Consider the following 20,176-nt stretch of genomic DNA (forward strand, 5'->3'; position numbering starts at 1 on the left):
TTCCACTGTGACTTTTTTGGTCCAGATCAAAGGGATAGTTGTGGGCCAGGTGCAGTGGGTGGTTCATGGCTGTAATCCCAGCACTTTGGAAGGCCAAGGTGGGAGGAACACTTGAGCTCAGGAGTTTGAGACCAGCCCAAGCAACATGGCAAAACCCTAAATAAATAAATACCAAATTTTTTTAAAAGGATAGATGTGACTCATACCATCAAATCTCACCTTTTCCTTCTTTTAATAGGTGAACATGATGTCTAGAGCTGTGATTGTTTTCATATGACAAAGAGGCAAGAAATATATCAGTAAAATGTCCTCCAATGAAAGATTCAAGAACAGAAAAATAGCTTGGATCTTTGATGGCACTAGTAAACAACAGAACCATTACCAGCAAGTGCTCACTGCCAGACTTCTTAAGTGGGGAAGATAACCACCATTTGTTAAGCCACTAAAGTTAAGCATTTTATTACTTGCAGCTGAAAGCATTCCTAACTGATGTATCTCTCCTTCATTAATGCCCCCTCCCATCTTTAACATCAGTCCACCACTAAATCTTGTCCATTTGATCTTCAAAATATAAGCACCACAACCATAATTCCAAACTCTATTATCTCTGTCCAAGATTACTGGGTTAGCTTCCTAAGTGGTCTTTTCACTCAAATTCTACATATCTCTTCTCTATACAACTTAGAGAATGATATTTTTCAGGGTTATTGTACACTCCACTTTCTATTCCTACTACATAGACTATTCTTTCATGGATTTTCATCTGGTTAGAACCTTCTAATTCTTCTGTTACAATAATGGTGGTTGATAGTAGTCATTCAATACATGTTTAGTGGAAAAATACATTTGTAAATGGAAATACAAAAATATCTGCAACACTCAAATGTTTTACTACCCGAAGTCTTCCTGATACATTAATCCATTAAGTTTCCAACATTAAGTTTCTGCCTTTCAGAAAATGTATGCTGAAATGTATACATTAGTTAGAATTGTTACCTTCTTTTTGATAGATTCCTGAAGATAGGTCATATATATATGATATATGATATATTTCTCTCTATATATATGGCAAGGGAGAATATTGTGTAATTATATATTGCTAATATTTCTCAGGACTAAATTAGTACTTTGCAGTAAGGAATTCACACTGAAAAACTATTATGAAAAGGGACCATTTGGGGACAGGTGTAAAATAAACAATGTAAACACACATACTCTACTTCACAGTCTTTTCCAAGGTTGATTTTGTAGGATATGGCATCACAAGGAAGAGGCTCTAATTGTGTGATTTTTAATTCACAGTGGGTGATATTTTATGAAAGGATGGTTAACAAAGAGTGGATCATTACTGCAAGGACATAATCTAGTTCTTCTTGCATTTCTTCAGCGTCTGCCTCATCTTTTCTGTTTCTCTTAGGCCTGGCCCTAAGAAATAGAACTGTTTATTTATGTTTTTAATATAACTTAGAAAAGTTGCATTTTTAATTATTGTGCTATTAAATTGAAAGAATGAAGCAATAGTTGCTAAGACAGATCATTGTGAATAATTTACATTCTACAGTTAAGAGATCCAACCAAAATATAAAACCTGGTTCAATTGGCTAATAAGGAATTACTTCACTTTTGGTTCTTTTCATTTTGTTTGAATAATATCGCAACAGATTCTAAGTTTAAAATGATAATACTTTTAGTACAAGGAGTTGGTAGAGTTAACATCAGTTTCGTCTCTGATGGGAAGCTTCCCTTTTCCCAGAATCTACTTCTAAGTCTTATTTGATGCCATTCTTTTTGTTTTGTTTTGGCTAAATACTGCATTGCATGTCTACTTTGCCACTGACCTGAATGCTCCAGCCTCTCCCTAAGACCGTGAGTTCCAGAGCTCTCAGTTAGAAACAGCCAACACTGTGTGACATTCTTTAGTCCCTAACATATCTGTCACTTCTAAAGCCATCAGATATTTTACTCTTGTTGCAGCTGGAATAATGTGTTAAAGACATCACAGTGACATTTCTACTCTATGCTGCTTCATCCCAATGGGGTAGGAGATTTCTCTGCAAGACCTACCTCCCCCCACCTATATATGCTCTGGAACATACAGCACTGGTTGTGCCACTCTTAGATTCCTCCACTTTCAAGGTTCACATCACTGTATCTCCTCATTTATTCATTCACTTATCTCAAGGGGTTGAGCACAAACATCTCCTGGGTCAACGAACAATCCCACTTCCCCCTACTTTCCAAGCACTAGTCTGGAAATAGAAAAAATGAAAACTTACATCTTTGAAAATATATATTTATTAGACATTTAGTTGCTAAGAATGTGTTACCATAATTGCTGATATATCTGACAACTCTCCCAGGGCAATGACTGCCCCCTCTTTTGCAAATGTAACAGCTGTGTTTGCAGGGTCTAAGAAAGCAACATATGTGATAATATCTAAAAATCTTTTTTCTACTTTATCTGTACAAGTTAGACTTTTTGTGTTGAAAGGAAGTAGCATACTCATTTTATCTTCACTCTACATATTTATTATAAGGATACTGTAGAAGTATGAAATAGTAAGATAGGATACCATCTTATGATCTATAAAATTCACAAGCCAACCAACAAGGGCTGGCTGGAATGACCACTTGTTGTCATTAGGAAGTTACCTTTTCCCCAAGTGTTTAGGGGAAAAAAGCCTTTTGTTATGAACTGACTGTAAATCTTTCAGGACTGAGTTATCCCTTAACTCTTCAATAGCCATGGGACCCAGTGATTGTACCACCCCTTAGAGGCAGGTGTCTACTGTTTGCCAGGCCCTGTGCCTCTCTCTACTCTTTCTAACTCTCTTCCACACCACCCACCCTTTATGATCTTCCTGGTTGTCGTTATAATTTTTGACTGCATACTAACTTACCTTCCAGGCAGAATGGACCATCAACATTCTGCTTGACCCTATATTCAGGATGTCTTTTCCCTGGTCACACCTGTGAACCCTGTGAATATGTGGTATACTAAAATCTTTCTTTGTAAAACATCTAAAAAAGAGTAAAGTCTTATTATTTTATGTCAGATACAAATAGGAAACTTTCTTTGAAACTACAGAATATATACCTGGTTGATGGAAAGGTTCTCAGAACCGTTGGTATGTTATATGGGGTATTTAAGGAACCATATAAATAAATATGTGCTAATTTAAGGAACTTGTGTTTTCAATGATCCCAGGCATGTAATGTTGTTATACTGTTTCCATTTAATAAGAAGATGCTTTGAAAGACATAAGTTGCTTTATGGGGCCAAATCAACTTTGTTGAAAGACATAATTTATTTGTCAGTTTAATATGTGGCCTGGATTGCAAAATCTCCTGGAAATCAGTGGTCAAGTATTTAGACTCCACTAGATTCCTACAGCAAGGAAATTCTTTGTTTCAAAATGAGAATTATTTACATACTAAAGAAAACGTGGTTTTGCTCTAAATCCTCCAAGAGATCTTCCTTGAAATTCTCCTGCTAATTTTGTTACAGGCCTCAAATTATACCCACCTCTGCTTCAGACACTTCAAGCACTATTGAAACTATAAAGATTTCTCTTTATTGGAGTAAGCAACTTTTCTAGCTATATGATGAATGAGTTGCAGAAGGTCATTCACGTGGTGTTTATAATTTGTTAAGATCCAAAAAGTTACACTGACCCTTCTACCACCTTCCAAGTGGTACAATGGTTAAGTAACAGGACTATGTTCTTCACATTAATGAGGATATGTCCCTGTGTCCCTTACATCACTGGAGGCCCAGAAATTTTAGAAATGTAATGGGTCTTCATAAGGTTTAGATTCCATCTTCTTCCATGCATAAAGGACTTGCCACTTCCTACCTGACATTATAAATGTGGCAGACAAGGACAATGTCCTAGGAGAGAGAAAATCTATCAACTTGACAGTGGACAACTTTGGAGTACAAGACTAGGAACTTTATATAACCTTAGGGCAGAGTCCTAAACTGCATTGCTGTTATTTTGGGTAACAATGAAAGAGTTTGGTTGTTTATGAGAAAAAATGATAAGAAATGGCTTCACTGTAACAATAGCCTTGTGCCAAGTGTCAGTGAAGATATGTTGCAATAATATTATATTCAATGTAGTATCTGTAAGCAGAGCTGCTCTCTGCTAGGTTTTGACATACATAGATATCCTTCAAAGGCCAAGCTGGGAAATTAGACAAAAGCTTAGAGAAATTACCATATTTACACATCTTTCGTTGTGTGTTTACAGAGGCGAATTTAAGAAAGACTTTCCTTAGTAAGTTAAGTCAGCTTGAGTGCCAGATGATTTTTTTCATTTGGAGTGGTTGTTTGTTTGTTTTTCCTGTCTTAAAATTACATGGGGCCTGGCGCAGTGGCTCATGCCTGTAATCCCAGCACTTTGGGAGGCTGAGCAGGATGTATCACCTGAGGTCAGAAGTTCAAGGTCAGCCTGGAATTTAATAGAAATTCCATCTCTACTAAAACACAATAAAAAATACATAAAATTAGGCAGGTATGGTTGTGTACACCTGTAGTCCCAGCTACTCTAGAGGCTGAGGCAGGAGAATCCTTTGATCCCAGGAGGCAGAGTTTGCAGTGAGCCAAGATTGTGCTATTGGACTCCAGCCTGGGTAACAACGGCAAGACTTCATCTCAAAAAAAAAAAAAAAAAAAAAAAAAAAAAAAAAAAAAAATTATATGGAACCAGAGTTTTCTGAAAAGATAAATTTTCTTTTTCTTTTTTTTTTTTTTTTTTTTTTTTGAGGCAGAGTCTCGCTCTGTCGCCCGGACTGGAGTGCAGTGGCCGGATCTCAGCTCACTGCAAGCTCCGCCTCCCGGGTTCCCGCCATTCTCCTGCCTCAGCCTCCGGAGTAGCTGGGACTACAGGCGCCCGCCACCTCGCCCGGCTAGTTTTTGTATTTTTAGTAGAGACGGGGTGTCACCGTGTTAGCCAGGATGGTCTCGATCTCCTGACCTCGTGATCCTCCCGTCTCGGCCTCCCAAAGTGCTGGGATTACAGGCTTGAGCCACCGTGCCCGGCCCTAAAAAGATAAATTTTCAAAGATATTTAAAGAAAAAGAAAAGAATCACTCATGAATACACACACCCCCAAATGTATCTACTCGGAATAGAAGTCACTATTCTGGTGAGATGGGTTATTTATGGTGATGGGTTGTAGTGGAATTACATGATGAGAGAACTATCTATAATACTATCAGGAGTTCCTCCATAAATACGTTGGTACATTTCTTTTTCTCAAGTTAAACATGACATGATATAAGTAAATGAATCACAGAAACCAATGGGAAAAACATAAATTAGTCCAAAATGGTCAAGTTAAATTGCTTATTATTCCAGAAAAACATAATCAAGTTAGACTTAACTCACTTAAGAGACCAAAATAAATTCCAGACGAAGTAAAGAATTAAATGTAATAATTTAAATACTAACACTTTGCCACTCATTTGGCACCTTTTGTGACATTAACATTTTAAAACACATTAATATTTCATTTTATATCATATTCATACAATTCTCAATCCATACTATACCTTGCCTACTCCCAAGTTCAGTTACAGAATTTGCAACCTACATAGAAGAATGGTCTTACCTTCAGATTAGTTTCGTGTAAATACAAGTAGTCATAACCTAATCAGTCTTGCCCCATTTAAGATGATCTTTTTCTAAGTACACAGAATACAGAATGAGACAAATAATCAAAACCCAACATTTTTAAAAGGACTTTAGCTCGGAATTTAATTCCTAAAGAATTCCATTTTAAAGTTTAATATGTAAACCTGTAATTAAGCAATTAATTATTCTCATTCTCAAGAACTTCTCCAAAGAAAAGAGACAATTCATGTGTAGCAACATACATTAGAGAGGTGTAACTAAAAGATTGGCGGTGAAGGAAACAGGAGGGTCTAGAAGTATCTCGGCTGGAATTGTATTGATCTCAAAACACTGATTCTGCCAATGTGAGTAGCCATTGGAATGACATGACAGATGCACTGCTGACTCCTGCATTTCTCCTGCAGAAGCCTTGTCCTAGTCAAGAGGTACTCCGTTCCTATCTAGGGATGGACAGTGTAACATTTGGCTGACTAAATAAAGCCTTCTTTCTCTCTTTCCCTGTGAGGAGAGGAAGCATTTGCTTTTTAAATTTATGTAGTGTGTTTTTCTTCTGACTTTAAGAAGGTGTATAATTTGTTTTCCAATTGCAACTTTTAGTGGCTAACACTAACCACGACAATCTTTTGGAGAATAGAGAGAAGCAGAGGAACATGTGGGAAATAAAAAAAGAATAGTAATTATTTTTAAAAGTAACTTGTATAATTTATGCATTTATTTTCAGCAAGATTTCTATGTGTGTTCCTGCTAGGGGCTTGCAGTGATAGGTGCAGGGAAAGGTACCACTCTCATAACATTTGCACTCTAGTGAGATTTAGTCAATAATTCTCTACAATTGTATATGATACATACATCTTCAATTTTCTATATGCAATTGGATATTTTGCTTATATTTTCCTAAATGGTGATACAATTTCACATAAATATATATTGTGATCTCTTCCTTTAATATTTTTCTGGAAAATAAAATGAATAGAGGGCTATCATCTTGCACATACTTGCAATGAACCATTCTATACGAAAGAAAACCTCCAACCCGTGTTGAAACTGGAACACATCACTAAACCACTCTCTAATCTTATGACACTGGGGCAACATTTCCCATCATGACTTACATAAAAATAGTAATACAAAATCGTCTAGAGCTACTCTTTGCCAGTAAAATTCTTCTAATCATTTCTGAGAGAAAATAACTCACCATCCCATGTTTGAACTTCTTGTCACTAGGTTAGAAGCCCATTTTTCTATCTATTTCCTGTCTGTGCCTATCTTGTGACACCTCACTTAACAATTAAACTCTCTGATGTGGAACACAACTAAATTCATTTTAGAAAATTGAAGTGCAGCTTCATCACTTGAATTTTCCTTATTCATTATGACATTAATATCTTCAAAGTCTTTCATAAGGCTAGGTAAGCTTCATCTCTATGCAGCCTGAAGTTCTGCAGTTGGCCCTTATCAAAATGCCTTTAAAGTTGTTTTCTCACTATTTTCTTTACGATTTCATTATTGACTGACAGATTTGATCTCCCTATGTCATGCCAAATGTCTTGGCACTCTGTAATTCCCCAACAATATAATTTTAAACGATCACTTATGTTTTCCAAAGCAGTTTGGCTAGACACGTATGTGTTTCAATTTTATGTGTTTCTCATCTCTTGCAATTCTTCAGGGCATGGCTACATGGCTGGATTTTCCAATGGTAATCTGCAATGATGAAATTAGAGAAAGTAACATCTGAAAATAAAGGATGTTGCACAAAAGCCAAGTGTTTACAATAAAAAAAGATTTATAAGCCAAGATAAAATATTGCTTTGTATATTTACTAAGGTTTTCTTAGTTACTTTCTGATAACTGGAGATAACTACTTTCAGCCACCCTATTTTAAGCAGTCATTTTCAAGCATGGTGTTTCTTCAGTGTCTATGTGGCAGGTAAATTAGACAACTGTAGACATCATTTTGGCCATTGCGACACCCAAATTAACTCTGCTTAGATGGCCAAGTTGATTAAAAACCTGACTGCAGTCTTTTCATACCAACAACATTGTGTGTGACACAATATGAGCCTGAGTGTGAAAGACCACATAATTTTTTAAAATTATATTTATATATAAGAATATATAATAAAATTATATATGTACACACGTACACAAACCAAGCAGGATTGGTTTGTGTATGTGTGCAGAGACCACCTCCAAAAAAGAATACAATCTCTAAGAAGTAAACTTAGCTCTATGGAAAACGTGTTAAATAAAAATGCTGAAAGGGATAAATAAGGAAAGAAATGACCTATGTAATGTTTTCAAACAGGACCTTGATAGATAGTGTAAGGCTAAAGACAACAGGAGCTTTGCATAAATGCTGAAAGCTAATTAGTAAATATATTTTATGTGTCTATAAGAATTCAAAATGTAATTTAACGGTGGGAGAAATAAGTTACAAATAAGCAAAGAGGAAAACCAAAAAGATATCTGTGGTATTACATTGAAATAAGATGCATCAATACGAATTCATAGTGATAGATGATAGAGAGAGAGAGATATTAATAGAATGGATAGATTGATAGATATATAATACACACATATGTAAATTAGCTCACACTCACATATTTCCTTGCTTACTCTACTGAAATACCTAGAAGCAGTAACACCTGGGTAGTAAATTGATGGATGTCTAGGACAGGCACTGCCTTTAGCTCAAGTAACTTTTCTGACAGTGGTATGAAATTAGAAATCAATAAACTAGAATTTTTGAGAATTCAAAAATACATGGAAATTTAACTGCATTTTCCTTACCAACCAATGGTTCAAAACAAGAAATTCAAAGGGAAGTTTAAAAATATATTGAGACAAATGAAAATGGACACACAACATACAAAAAACCTTTGGGGTGCAGCAAAAGCAATTATAAAAGGGAAGTTTATAGCAATAAACAGTTACATCAAAAAAGCAAAAAAAACCCTCAAATAACCTAGTATTATACCTCTAGAAACTAGCAAAAAAAAAGTAAACCCAAATATCATAGGAAAAAAGTAAATAAAGATCAGAGCAGAAATAAATTAACTAGAGACTAGAACAAAAATAGAAACGATCAGCAGAATTAGAATTGGGTTTCTGAAAAGGTAATCAAGATTGACAAACCTTAAGCTAGACTGAGAAAAAAACATAGAAGACTCAAATAAATAGAATCAGAAATGAAAGAGGAGACATGGCAAATGACACTGCAGAAATACAAAGGATCGTTAGAGACTACTATGAACAATTATGCAACAACAAATTGGATACTCTAGAAGAAATAGAAAAATTTCTAGAAACATTCAACCTATCAAATTGAATTATGAGGAAATAGAGAATCTGAACACACTAATAACAAGTAAGGAGAATGAATATATCATAAAAGGTCTCCCAAACAAGAAAAGCCTGGGACCTGATCCCTTCACTGTGACACTATACCAAACATTAAAGAAGAACTAGGCCAGCCATGGTGGCTCATGCCTGTAATCCCAGCACTTTGGGGGGCCAAGGCAGTGGATCACAAGGCCAAGAGTTCAAGTACAGCCTGGTCAAGAGGTGAAACCCCGTCTCTATTAAAAAATACAAAAAAAATAGCTAAGTGTGATGGTGGGCACCTGTAATCCCAGCTACTCAGGAGGCCGAGACAAAGAACTGCTTGAATATGGGAGGTGGAGGTTGCAGTGAGCTGAGATCATGCCACTGTACTCCAGCCTGGGTGACAGAGCGAGACTCCATCTCAAAAGAAATGAATAAGTAAAAATTTAAGAAAAGAAATAACTAATCCCGATCCAAAAGTTGAAGAGGCAGAGGCAACTCTTCCGATCTTGTTTTATGCGACTGGCATCACCTGATACCAAAGCCAGGAAAGTATACATAAGAAAAGAAAATTATGGGCCAATATCCCTGATGAACACAGATGGAAAAGTCCTCCACAAAATACTAGCAAACCAAGTTCAATATCACATTAAAGAATCATCCACCATTACCAAGTAGAATTTATTCCAAAGATGTATTGATTGTTCAATACAAACAAATTTTAAAATGAGATACATCACATTAGCAGAATTCAGGACAAAAACCGTATAATCATCTCATACATGCAGAAAAAGTACTTGAAAAAATTCCATGTCCTTTTATGATAAAAACTCCCAACAAATTAGATATAGGAGGAATTTAAAACAATAAAGGCTACATATGACAAATCTACAGCTAATGTCATAGTCAGTGTGTAAAAGTTATATATTTTTCCTCTGTCTCTATGATCAGGAACAAGACAAGAATGCCTACTCTTACCGCTTTTATTCAACATAGTACTGAAGTCCTAGCCACACCAAGTAGGCAAGAGAAATAAAAGGAATCCAAATTGGAAAGGAAGAAGTTAAGTTGTCCTTGTTTCTAAACAATATAACCTTATATAGAGAAAACCTTAAAGACACCAACAAAATATTTTTAGAACTAATAAACAAATTCAGCAAAGTTGTAGGACACAAAATCAACATAAAAACAATTAGTAGCATTTTTATAAAATAACAACAAAGTATGTGCCCCCCCCAAAAAAATCAAGAAAATAATAACATTTACAACAGCTACACAAAATACATAGGAATAAATATAAATAAGGAGGTGAAAGACATGAACTCTGAAACAATAAAATATTGATGAAAGAAGTTGAATATGCAAAATATTCCATGATCATGAATTGAAAAAAAAATTATTTAAATGTTCAGACTTCCCAATGCAATCTACAGATTCAATATAATCCCTATCAAAATATCAATGACATTTTTCACAGAAATAGAAAAAAGAAATCCTAAAATTTGCATAGAACCAGAAAAGACGCTGACTATCCAAAACAAACTTAAGCAAAAAGAACTAAGCTGGATGTATCAGACTATCTGACAGCTAAATACACTGCAAATCTACAGTAATCAAAACAGTATGGTACTAGCATAAAACCAGACATATAGATCAATGGAACAGAATAGAGAGCCCAGAGATAAAGCCACACATTTACAGTTAATTGATTTTTGACAAAGGTGCCAAGAACTTACAGTGGGGGAAGGACAATATCTCTAATAAACAGTGTTGACACAACCGAATATCCACATAAAGAAAAATGTAATTATACCTTATTTCACACCATATAAAAAAATCAACTCATAATGGATTAAAGACTTAAATGGATGACCTGAAACTGTAAAAACTACTCTAAGAATACAGGAAACAAAACTCTACAGCATTGGTCTGGGCAATAAATTTTTTGATAAAACCACAAAAGCACAGGCAGAAAAATACATATATAAATGGGATTTTATCAAACTAAAAAGCTTACGCACAGCCAAGAAAATAATCAACAAGGTGTAGAGGCAACCTACAGAATAGGAGACAATACTTACAAACTGTATATCTGAAATTAGTATCTGAAATACATTAGAAATTGAAACAACTCAATAGTAAGAATACAAATAACCTAATTAAAAGCAGGCAAAGGAACTGAATAGACATTTTTTCACAAAAAGTGATACAAATAAGCAACAGGAGAAAAACTGCTTAATACATGTTAATTGTCAGAGAAATGCAAATAAAAACCACAATGAGATATCACCTCAAACCTATTAGAGTGTTTACTATCCAAAAGACAAAACAGCAAGTGTTGGAGAGATGTGGAGAAGAGGGAACCCTTGCCCACAGTTGTTGGGAATGTACAGACATTATGGAAAACAGTATGGAGTTTACTAAAAAAGTTAAAAATTGGACTGCTGTGTGATCCAGCAATCCCACTACTGGGTATATATCAAAGGAAAAGGAAATTAGTATGTCAAAGAGATATTAATATCTGCACTCCCATCTTCACTGCTGCATTATTTACAATAGCCAAAATACAGGATAAACCTAAGTGTCTGCCAACAGAAAATGAATTTTTAAAAAAGGTAATATATATAAACAACAGAATACTACTGAACCTGTACAAGAATAATAACATAATCACGTATTTTAAAATAAATAATGTAACTGTTTGTAACTCAAAGGATAAATGCTTGAGGGGATAGATACCCCATTCTCCATGACGTGCTTATTTTACATTGCATGCCTGTATCAAAACTTCTCATGTACATCATAAATATATACACCTACCATGTACCCACACAATTTTTAAAAATGATTTTTATAAAACTGTGAAAAAAGAAGGAAATCCTGTTATTTGTGGCAACCTATATGAATCTGGAGGACATTATGTTATGTGAAATAAACCCCACACAGAAAGACAAATACCATTTGATCTCACTTACATGTGCAATGTAAAAAAGATGAAATCATAGAAATAGATAATATAATGGTACCAGGATCTGGAAGGCGTGAGGAGGGAGATATTGGTCAAATTATACAAAATTTTAATTCTATAAGAGGAGTAATTCAAGAGAAGTGTATTGTATTCTTGAACATTACTAAGTTGCTAAGTGAATAGATTTTAAGTCTTTTCACCACAAAAAATGAGAAGTATGTGAGGTGATACATCTGTTAATTAGGTTAATTTAGCCATTCCATGAAGTATACATATTTCAAAATATCATGTTGTACACAATACATACAATTTTAATTTGTATTTAAAACTAAGTTAAAAATACATAAATGTATAAAGAGAAAAATTTCCAGACAAGAAATAAAAGGAAACTGGTGATCCCAATGGAAAATGTGTACAGCATATGACTGACTTCGCAGAATTATCTGTCTACTGTTGTGAGAAATTTTATTTACTTCATGCATATTTTGTTTACCTGTATGGAGGTGACACTCTTAATTTAGCTATATATGTGTGTGTGTGTGTGTGTGTGTGTGTGTGTGTGTGTTCTTTAAAACTTCATTGTCGTATCTAAGTAAATATAAATTTGAGTAATATAATCAGATATAACTCAAGTGATTTTTAATAAAACAATTTTCAACATGTGATTTCTCACAGAACTTTGTGTCACATACATTTTATCTATAATTATAAATAGTTTATATGTCTCATAATAAAGAAACTTTAGAGGCATAAATGACGGTCATGACAACTTTATAACAAGGATAGGCATCTGAAGAGATGAAAAGTCATATGGAACTATAGACATTTTAACCTTCATAAGTTTCTTCTAAATACAGAATTTGATAGTATTTAGATGCGTTTTTTTTTTTTTTTTTTTTTTTTACTAAAATAAGAAACAGTCCCCAGACTCAAGAAATTTTCAGTAGAATGACATATAAAGTAATAATTTTGGAAATATGGGTTATAATTGAGAGGTAACTATGAAGATGTAGAGACTCTAGGAGAAAGGGAACTATACAACTAATGTGTCTATTGGTGTCCTAGATGCAGAAAAAGTGCTTTTTGTTTGTTTTATTGACTTATTCATTTTTTCTTAATGTGCTAATTCTTTGATTTTGTTCACCTCCGAATGTTCTCCATTAGGTAAAAGAAAAAGTCCTCATAGAGTGAAATAGTTCTCTGTGATTCCTCAAGCTCCTTTTGAAGCAGGAGAATAGGCCCTGGAGACAGGGAACCTGACACCAATTCAGGCTAACTTCCTAGAACTAAATCAAAAGGAAAACCTCAACTTCCCACGCCCAAGTAACAAAAGGACCAGAGGCTACTCCATTTGCAATCCTCCCTGATTTTTTCTGCTGTGGTAGAAGAACAATTGAAAGATCCTCCGATTGGTCCCCTCCCACAACCTGTCAGCCTGGTCGTGGGCGAAGTCTTCATTCGTATAGGAGTATAACTTTGTAACTTCACTTCAACCTCTGATTGATCACTTTCCACAACTAATCAGACTGATTGCAGGCCACTATTTCATTTACACAGGGTATACACAAAGTAAGAAATGGGGAACCTCTAGGGGTGTATTTAAACTCCAGAAAATTCTGTAACCAGCACTCTTGAGCCTCTTGCTCAAGCTAGCTCCCGCTCTGTGGAGTGTACTTTCATTTCAATAAATCTGTGCTTTCCTTTTGTTGCTTTGTTTGTGTGTTTTGTCTTATTTGTTCTTCAAAACGCCAAGAACCTGGACTCCCTCCCAGTAACACTTTCACATAAGAAGACCTTCATTGTTTCTAGTCACAAAAACTGACTCAGGTGAATATTTCCGATTCCAGTTATTCATAAATCTTCCAACTCCATTCGAAGTTAACCACACCCCAGTCCTGTTTTGCTATGAGCCAATCATGGGAAAGGCCTGAGGCTGTTCTCTTCTCTCTTTCCCCACCTGATGCTTCCATTCTGCCTCGCTGACTGTGGTTTCTGAACCCTCTGGATTTCAGGTTGTAAGGAATGAGAGCAGCACTCTCGCTTATTCCCTTGTTGTGCTTGGCAGTTCTTTACAGCTGCCCCTTTCTCTGCTGAGCCGGTTTGCTGGGGGGCTGGAAATCTGCACACTTCTTCCCTCTGTCACTCCTTTGTGGTGGAGGATGGAAGCTTCTGGCAATACATGTTCAGGTGCTGCTGCTTCCCCTTCTGTTTGTCTTTCTCATGTCTATTGCATTTCTCATTGCTCTCTCAGATGCCATCCTAGACAGGATCTATGGCAACTCCACACTGGCTTCCCCTCCCTCAATGCCCATGGGAGGCACTCACAGGACCTTTGACTTGACATAGTCAGAAACTGCACACCTGTAATGTCTCTCCTTTTCCCGTGATCACATTAGTCAGCCAACATATGTGTCTGTTTCTCAGGTGTGAGTTGAATGTTGGTTGATTACGTTTTGGAAACTCTAGGAAACAAATATCAAACTATGTAGGTTGTCCCATTGAAGCTCTTTCCATGGTTAGCCTTTCCATCCTCTTTGGTAAGCTGACACATTTGTAAGTTTTACTAAGACTTAACAAGAGGTCTTGAATCTCCCTTTGAAATGTAGAATCTATATTCTGGGTCTCATTTGAAAATGAAGACTAAAATAACTTCATTTTAATTGCTTTCCAGATGAAAATATATTTATTTAAGTTATATATTAAGAAGTTTTTTTTTTCCTCCTCTGGCAGTGTTTGTTGAGCACTTGAGTACCCTGAAACTAAGAAATTAAAGAAAGAGACTATATCCTGTGTTGTAGAATTTGTAAAGGTAAGTGATCAGGCAAAAACTGACCTATCATCGAAATTCTGTAAGAAAATACGGTAGCTAAAAACGCCAAAATTGTAAAGTTTTCTATTTCTGTCTTAAAAGGATGATGATTTGTTTGATCATTATGACTCACACTAGCCAACTATAATTAATGAAGCACTTGGACATAACTAAATTGTAAACAACTTTTTCCTCCTCTCTTTCCAGTCTCAAGGCTATAAATGACTCTTTTGCCTTTTGGAATCAGTTTTTAGAACTTTACTTCAGATAGTGTATAGATTTTTTTTCTTTTTGTGTAGTGGAAACTGCAATTAATATTAAATAGAAATAACTTCTAATGTAACAATAAATTTATTAAAGACCCCAAAAGTTAGTTTATATTAAAGTTTGTAGGCAATGGAAAACAACAAAGAAAAATACTAAGTATTATGAGGATTTAGGGATATCATATCACATATTCCGGCACTTTTTCTAGGCAGTGAATCATTGCTGCCAACGAGCACTATAGAAATTGAAAATGTGAAAAATGGCAAAACATTATAGAAGAGAATCATGAGGTTAAGTGAACTGGCAAATCTAAAGTGAAATCACCTCAATCTAAATGACAGACACAACTTTGCAAAAATGTGAACATTAATTCTGAACAAGTACTGTTCATCAAGTACAGTTTTTATGACTTGCATTGTAAAACTACTTGCTTTCATGAATTAATTTTGAATATTTGCGTTATTCTATCATAAAGCACTTAGCATTCCCCCCCACGTACTTTTCCCTGCAAATATCAAAAGGTATACTTTTCTAGTTTACAATACGATAAAAGGTGACAAGTAACGGAAAACATTTTTTATTGGTTGAGTGCCATTTTTAAAATATCTCAACATGCTCTAAAAATACACTGATTAAATCTCACAATAACATTGATATTGAAGTACTACAACAAGGAATTTCATTATAAACTTCATATTTTTGCAAAGATATGATACTTCAAAACTGCTTGTTTTCCCAGGGTCAAGGACGTTTCAAGTCCTGAAAATGATGTGCTGAGTAATAGGAACAACAGAGCTGGACTCAGAAGGGCACAGAATATGCTGCTGCCTAGGTGATGGGATTTCAGAAAATTAGATCCATGCTTCTAAAATATGCCTTCCTGACTTGCTCAATGATCGCTGAAATTCTTTCCAACATAGCTAAATCCTTTCATCCCAGAGTTAATTGAAAATCTTAAACTGCAGGTAACTGTGGTAGTTTAAAGAAGTGATATTGCATTTTCACTTTGGTCCAGATTTCAGCACAGGAGGAAGCTAGTGAGAGCATGAGCATCCTGAACACTTTGAAGGAAAATCGAGTTTTCATGGTAAAGTAAAATAACTCAGAAGGAGACTCTAGGGTAGTGATCCGGGATATTTTGCATATTTGTAGTGGAACTTTCCTTTCTGTTGTCATAAGTGATTGAAGCATGGCTAAAAGCATGATATGGAGATGGGACATTAGACCACAGAGACTATTAATGGCAGTTGTGGATATGGTAAATGAAGCACAAACATATATTATTACTTGTAGAAGTTAGACAATTCATAGAATTATGTCTTTATCATCATCAGTGTTATTATACAGCATTTATCCATCTTTTAGGAGGTGCCATGAATGGCATTAGGGACACTAAGGACAAAAAATGAACAATATTCTTAGAGTAATCTCAGAAATGAGAAATTTTAAAGTGACATTTAGGATAATAATGACCCTTTGTTCTCTCCTTGATTACCTCTTCTTTGTCTAAACCCATCTTTACTACATTCAACTAAATTTCAGTATATAGCTATTTTTTGAGTAATAAATAAGTAAATCTCTATGTGATACATGCTGCAGAAGAGATGAAAATGAGTGAGTTAAACCGATCTCTACTGTCAGCAATTCCCAGACTATTTGGGCAAGGGGTTGTCACAAACAGATGGCTAACTGTTTACCTACCACAATTGCAAAGGAGGAAGCAGAGACAGAAGAAGTGCTTATAAAAAGGTTCACATTGATTATTCCTGAAATATGATTAGGAACAAAGTTCTGTGGGCATTTTGAAGAGGAAGAGATTAACCAGCATATTAACATGTTGATGTGATGAAACAGCAATATATTGCAGTGGACATGCCCTCCCTGAAAGTAAATCTGCATACATTCTTTCAACTCTCCAGGCTATGCAAGGCAGAAAATGTTTATTACTTACCAAAGAGAAAGCTAAAAAATAATTTGAAGACAAATTCCTCTGCGTTTAAAAAACATATTTAAATTGAACAAAAAGCACATAACAAATTTGAAAACTTGTGGGATGTCTTTTAGCAATCTGTCAGCAAATAAAGTTTTATATTTATTTTGTAATTCATGGATGTTTGAATTAGTGTTTCATCCCTGAGAAATCAAGAAGCTCCAAACTGTTATCAATTGAAAACAAAAAAACAAATACATGATGCTGAAAGTTTGATTTCATGAATTACATGATTTGTCTTTAGATATTTCAGTGGTATCAACCTCAATAACAGGGAGAAATTTTCCAAAGATATTGAATTTATTTGGGAGTCACAGGGGATTAGCAAATCTGGGGTATGTAGGCTATAGGGACCACACACATATTCAAAGAGGTTGCAGAAAGGGAAGAGATGATCTCACCCCTGCACTCCAGCTTGGGTGACACAGCAAGGCTGCCTCTGAAAATAAAATAAAATAAAAATAAGAAAGGCCAAAGGAGAAGTGCACATAAGTTGTTTTGTGACAAAAAGAACATGGGTTACAAGGTTTTATCACAGGAGTTGATGCCAGTTCCTTAGTAGAGACAGTGTCAAGCAATGGCTCTTAAGCATCCAGCTAGCTGTCCTTGTGACTCCTATAGCAAGCTACAGTTTGAAAAGTCCTTGGCAAAAGTTGTTGTCACAGGCACATAGGCATGAGAGCTCTTCAGAGAGTCTACCATAGGCATGTGTGTGAGAGCCCTCCCTTCTTAACCTTCTGGATTTATTTATTTATTTATTTATTTATTTATTTATTTATTTATTATTTTGGGGTCTAACACAAGTGATTCTGTTTTGCTTCTGACAGCTTTCACGTTTCCCTCTTTTCATCAGGGTCTTTTCCCAAAAGCATCGCTGGTCAGTCATCCTGCAATTAGGTTGTAATTGTTCATCTGTGCCAAGATGGACCTGTCCCAGCTCTTGGCTAGAGGGAAGTGCTTGGAGACCAGGAGTCGGTGTCAAAATCCCTTTAGCCACATTGGAGCAACAAGGAGGTTTGGAAGGAGTGGCTTTCGGGCTAAGTCTGCCTGGAGTCCATTAACTTCAATTTTGTTTGTACTGTAGGTACTGACTAGCATCTCAAAGTCCTGAGCTAACACTATTCTGTAAGGAGCATTGTTTCAGCAGAGATCGTACAGGCAACTGGTACAAAGTTTAAAGAGGATAACGTAAAAGAAAACCAACAGGATCATAACAAATCCAATTTGCACAATGGTTCTGCTTCAAGAGCCCAAGTCTAAAGGCAATGAACTAAACAAATTAGGCCATGGGGAACCGATTGAGAGTTGTGGTCATTGAGCCTGTTCTGTAATGCAGCTGCATTAACAATCTTATAATTTAGTATTCCATAACTGGGTTAAACTAAAGCAGATGGTGTTATACAAAGAGAGCATTAGTACAATCTGAACTTAAAGTTGCATTGGGGGTGTTGCCAAGGTTACTCACTAGTTATACTAAAGGATTTATTAAATCAGGTGTTGTCAAATTATCCACAATAGCTGCTGCCTGTGAAATTTTACTATACCTACAACTATGCCTGTGAAATTTTACTACTACCTTATGTCAAGTGAAAACGTAAGCATTAAGAAAGGTAATAGTTCTATTATAATATGGAGTCTGTTTTTATGTTTCTCTTTTTTAACTCATTTTAGGTTCAGGGGTACGTGTGAAGGTTTGTTACATAGATAAACATGTGTCAAGGGTGTTTGTTTGCAAATTATTACATCATCTAGGTATTAAGTTCAGTACCCAATAGTTTTCTTTTCTGCTTCTCTCCCTCCTCCCACCCTCCACCCTCAAGTAGACCCCAGTGTCTGTTGTTTCCTTCTTTGTGTTCGTAGGTTCTTATCATTTAGCTCCCACTTATAAGTAAGAATATCTGGTATTTGGTTTTCTGTTTCTGCATTAGTTTGTTAAGAATAATAGCCTCCAGCTCCATCCATGTTCCCACAAAAGACATGATCTCATTCTTTTCTATGGCTACATAGTATTCCATGATGTATATACACCACATTTTCTTTATCCACTTTGTCATGATTGGCCTATTCATGATATGCAGTCTTGTTCCAACATCTTGGAGAACGTTGCCCACAGCACAAAGTTCTGAACATCTTGTCCTGGTTTGCAGTCGAAAAGTCTCTGGATGTGGTATTGGGTGATCTGTTGAACTTTCTGTGTGGCTCCTACATGAGGCACAAGATGTGTTCCTTAAAATTCACTCCGTTTCTGCTTATGAGGTCTCAGGAAGAGAGCAGTTATTTTTCTTAGTTGGACAGTTGCAGCCAGACAGTGGAGGAAACTATGGTAATTCATGATCTAGTCCAGTCTACAGGCAGATAGTAAAAACCTGAAACAATACACAAGGTTACAATCTAATAAGAGCTGTTTTATAGCTTTTTCTTAAAAACATCATTTTTTTCTCCATAGTCATCCTGATTTCTACCAGAGGTAATAAAAGAAAGACAGATTTTTTGTAAAGTAAATAAAGTTTTTTTAGATTTGACCTGATCATTTACATAAGTGCAATGAGACTAGTAACTGACCGCATAAGAATCTCAGATTGAACTTTTAAAAATATGCAGGACTAGAAATTCAAATCAAAGGAGACTTCAGACTTTGTCGGCAGTACCTATAAATAATTTAAAATATGGCATCCCGTTCAAAGCCTTGGTAATACAACTAATGTTTCCAATTGTATCCTACTATAAAGAGAACAAATTCTTATTGAACTTATAGCTTAAGATGAAATTTATTTTATAAATCTGAAAAACAAAACATTTAATTAAAGAACCAATAATGTTATACCATAAAAGTTATATAAACATTATCTTATCAGATATTAAATCTCACATAAGTTTTGTTTTAATTGATTTGATTAGTAGTTTCATGAATTCATCAGTTTCTTCATCAGAGTTTTGAAAACATTTACTTAGTTCATTAATATCTTAATTTGTACCAAATCAGGTGTTCAAATGGTTTTTTGAAAATTTAATGTGTATGAAATTTTTAAAATATATATATTTTAAATAGTCTTTATTTGTATATCAGTTTTAGATTTACAGAGAAATCAAATGGATGTTGCATTCAGTTTCCTATTATTAACATCTTCTTGGTTAGTATGGTACATTTGTTACAATTAACCAAGTAATACTGATGCA

Source organism: Rhinopithecus roxellana, chromosome 21, assembly GCF_007565055.1.
Source record: "Rhinopithecus roxellana isolate Shanxi Qingling chromosome 21, ASM756505v1, whole genome shotgun sequence".
Lineage (NCBI taxonomy): Eukaryota > Metazoa > Chordata > Mammalia > Primates > Cercopithecidae > Rhinopithecus > Rhinopithecus roxellana.